The sequence below is a fragment of the Gekko japonicus genome, unplaced genomic scaffold (assembly GCF_001447785.1).
Source record: "Gekko japonicus isolate JY-2015 unplaced genomic scaffold, Gekko_japonicus_V1.1 scaffold850, whole genome shotgun sequence".
Taxonomy (NCBI): Eukaryota; Metazoa; Chordata; class Lepidosauria; order Squamata; family Gekkonidae; genus Gekko; species Gekko japonicus.
Genome location: NW_015165856.1, coordinates 639,619 through 643,808, shown reverse-complemented (window position 1 = coordinate 643,808; position 4,190 = coordinate 639,619). Strand labels below are relative to the sequence as shown.

The following is a 4,190-nucleotide window of genomic DNA, read 5'->3' as shown; positions in this document are numbered from 1 at the left end:
GCCTGGAATACCCCCCCCCGCCCGCCCAGCCTCTGCTTCTCTTTGTTGCAATGCATCGACAAGGCAGTCTCGGGTCTTTGCACCCCTGCACGAAATGCGGGGTCCTCCCCCCAGTTTTGCATTTGCACGAACCCGCTTCCCTCCCCCCGTCCCCCCTTCTGCAATCTCTGCCTCCTGGAGGGACTAGCCACTCACCCCCAGAGGATGCTGCTGAGCCGGCGGAAGAGTCAGAGTCCGGGGAGCTTGGAACGTTGGCAGCCGCCTCACCGCCCGGGACGCCGCTCAATGCCAGACTGACACAGACGCACCACCGCGGGAAAGGGACCCGGATGTGGAGCACTCCGCCCACTTTTTTTCCCCCTTTTTTGCATCTTGCCTCTCTCTCGAGTCCTCCCACGGACGCTCCCGGCTCCGGCTTCGCTTTCTGTACTGCGCACGCGCCGGAGCCAGGCAAAGTTAGCTTGCAGGGATTTTTTTTTGCGCTTCTTTCTGCTCCAGGGCTCAACAAGTGCTGTAAGGCGCGTGCAGCCACAGTCGTGGTGGCCTGTGCGTGTTTACTCAGAAGTAATTCTTACTCAGAGAGCAATTATGAGGCTGCTCCTAAGGATGGGATCTCAGCACTATACAGATCCAGAGGAGGTAGCCGTGTTAGTCTGTTGCAGCAAAATAGTAAAAAAAGTCTAGTAGCACCTTTAGGACCGACAAACTATATTGTAGCATAAGCTTTTGAGAAACACAGCTCTCTTCGTCAGATGCATCTGACGAAGAGAGTTGTGTTTCTCGAAAGCTTATGCCACAATAACGTTTGCCAGCATTATATAGGTACATCTCAACAGAATTCTCAGTGTCTTACCAAATCTGTAGTACATATGTCTAAAGTTTCATCGATTAATCTGTAGTATTTATTTCCAGGGCTATTTTTGGGCAGGAACGCACAGGAAGGGAGTTCTGTCTGGCTCCTGAGTTGGCCAGTTCTGTCTGGCTCCTGAGTTGGCCACGCCCAGCAGGAACTCATTAGCATAACAGGCCACGCCCAACAGCAGAAACTCATTAGGATTGGCTACCTTAGGGGTGTGTGGCCTAACATGCAAAAACGTTCCTGCTCCAAAAAAAGGCCCTGGGTTTTGACAACAAACAAGGTAAACAGAATAAGAAGCAAAAGGTGGGTGTGGCTGGACGACCACACTTCTGGTAACATGGGGGTGCATCCTAATGTGCTAATAAGCTGTGCTCATGGGGGTGTGGCCTAATATGCTAATAAGTTTCTGCTGTTGGGTGTGGCCTATTATGCTAATGAGTTCCTGCTGGGCTTTTTCTACAAAAAGAGCCCTGTAAATTATTTCTATTCCTTCTGTACCTCTGAATCCTACATGACCACTACCTACTACTAGTAGGCATGAAGCAGCAGTGACAACTGAAATGTTTCTCCTCTGTTCCCAGAGTAGGATGGGGTACTACTCCAAGAGAACATTTAGAATTACTTTGCAGCATGAGACCAAAGCACTGCGTAGTCTAGCATTCAGCTTTCCAGCAGGAGCCGGCCAGATGCCTGCGTAAAGCTGCGTTCGGGGAGGGGGGTAGACTGCTCCTGAACATGGAGGTTCACTCTCAGCTAATATTTATTTGTTTAAAAATATTTAGCGCTCTCTGCTGTATGGCTCCCAAGGCATTAATAATGACAATTAGGGCTGCCAGCTCTGGATTGGGAAATACATGGAGATATTGGAGGCAGTGTTCCCTCTAAGTTGAGTTAGTGTGAGCTAGCTCACAGGTTTTTAGCCTCCGGCTCACACATTTTTGTCTTCGCTCAGGCAGGATGGGCTCCAGAGCAAATGAATTCATGCAACAGCCGAATCGCTCGATCACAACCTTAATGCCCGTAGCTCGCAAAGTAGAATTTTTGCTCACAAGACTCCACAGCTTAGAGGGCGCATTGGTTGGAGGTAGATCCTGGGGAGGGTGGATGTTTGGGGAGGGGACTCAGCAGGATATTATAACATAGAGTCCACCATGCAAAGCAGCCATTCTCTCTGTTGCCTGGATATCAGTTCTAATTCTGGGAGATCGCTGGGCCCCACCTGGAGGTTGGCAACCTAACTTGGAGCCCACAGTTTGGGGAGGGGGAGGGCCTCTGTAGGGTACAGTGCCATAGAAGCACCATTCAAAGCATCCGTTTTCTCCAGGGAACTGATCGCTATAGTCTGGCAATGACTCGCACTACTGGGAGATCTGCAGGTCCCACCTGGAGGTTGGCAACCCAGCACGGGAAATGAACTTGGACAGAGAACAGCTGGGAACACTGTTTTCGAATGCAGCCAGTCCCTGGACATAAAGCAGCCTACTCTACTGACATTTTATGTCGGTGGGCAGCGGCTGCCCGAGAAAGGGGGGGGGGGTTGAACGGAGTCGGTGGGAACTGCTTGAGGCACTGAGGTCTGCGAAATAGCTGTCTGGCTGCTTGAAAAGGCTCCAGCGGGATCGGTTTGGTTTCAGACGATTCCCCCACATTTGTCTGGGACGCACTGTGGTAGCTCTCCTACACCTGTTTCCTCTAGGGTGGTATTATCGTAGAAACAAAGAAGAAGAAGAAGAAGAAGAAGAGAAGAGGAAGAAGAAGAGGAGGAGGAGGAGGAGATTGGATTTATACCCCGCCCTTCCCTACCCAAAGGAGTCTCAGAGTGGCTTACAAACTCCTTTCCCTTCCCCTCCCCACAACAGACACCCTGTGAGGTAGAAGAAGAAGAAGAAGAGATTGGATTTATACCCCGCCCTTCACTACCCAAAGGAGTCTCAGAGCGACTTACAAACTCCTTTCCCTCCCCCTCCCCACAACAGACACCCTGTGAGGTAGATGGGGCTGAGAGAGCTCTTGACAGAAACTGCTGTTTTTCAAGAACAGCTCTTATCAGAACTACAGTTTGCCCAAGGTCATCCAGCCAGGTGCAAGTGGAGGAGTGGGGGAATCAAACCCGGTTCTCCCAGATAGGAGTCCGCACACTTGACCACTACACCAAACTGGCTCTGGAAGGGTGCCCCTAAGGGTCATCTAGTCCAACCCCACTCCCCAGTGACCTCTGCTCTGTGCCCAGAGGAAGGAGGAAACCCTCCAGGATCCCTGGCCCAACCTGGCCTGGAGGAAAATTCCTTCCTGACCCCAAAGGGGCGATCAGCATTTCCCTGGGCGTGTAAGAAAGGGCCATGAGAACTAAACACTGACGCAACCCTTCCTGCCTTCCCTCTCACGAACCGCCTAAGTTCACACAATCAGCATTGCTGTCAGATGGCCATCTAGCCTCTGCTTGAAAACCTCCCAAGAAGGAGAGCCCACCAGTGTTCCCTCTAAGCTGAGTTAGTGTGAGCCAGCTCACAGTTTTTTAGCCTCCGGCTCACACATTTTTGTCTTAGCTCTGGAAGGAGGGCTCCAGAGCCAACTAATTTATGCAGTAGCCAAATGGCTCGCTCATAACTTTAATGCCAGTAGCTCACAAAGTGGAGTTTCCGCTCACAAGACTCCACAGCTTAGAGGGAGCATTGGAGCCCACCACCTCCCGAGGAAGCCTGTTCCACTGAGGAACCGCTCTGTCAGGAAGTTCTTCCTAATGTTTAGCCAAAATGTTTGATTTAATTTCAACCCATTGGTTCTGGTACAACCTGGGGCAACAAAAATCAATTCTGCACCATCCTCTGTATGATATTCCTTCAAGTACTTCTCTGTCAGGAAGTGTCATGGCTTTCGGGCACACCGGAGTCCTGCAGGGCTCCGTCCCGCCCCCGAGTTCTTTGAGTGCCTGGAGAAGTTGCTGACGGATTTGTGTGGAGGTGATGACCCCTCAGCTCAATTTTTCCTTTCCCCCAGAGTCAGGGGAGACTGCAGATGTCCTGAACAGATGTGAAGAGGCGGTAATGAGTTGGATGGGGAAGGTAAACAAAAAGGCTGTGTTATACCTCTGAGGATGCCAGTCACAGCTACTGGCAAAACGTCAGGTCCTACAATGCTAAGACCACAGCCATACAGCCCGGAAAATCTACAGTGGCTAAGCAACTCCAGCCGTGAAAGCCCTCGACAACACAAAGACAAAAAAGAAACTAAACTATAGCTACTCACATTGTGCTAATGTACAAATCGTATATAATTTAATCAGGGCTCTTTTTGTAGAAAAAGCCCAGCAGGAACTCATTAGCATAATAGG

General features: G+C 50.7%; 1 protein-coding gene across 1 annotated transcript in view; it reads right to left on the bottom strand.

The window, feature by feature from the left end:
* Positions 1 to 278, bottom strand: part of RNF24 (ring finger protein 24) — a 99,644-nt gene extending 99,366 nt beyond the window's left edge. Inside the window, exon 1 of the mRNA XM_015411175.1 lies at positions 196 to 278. The gene's annotated coding sequence lies outside the window, so the exon portion shown is untranslated. The remainder of the gene's footprint in view (positions 1 to 195) is intronic.
* Between the last annotated feature and the right edge of the window lie 3,912 nt (positions 279 to 4,190).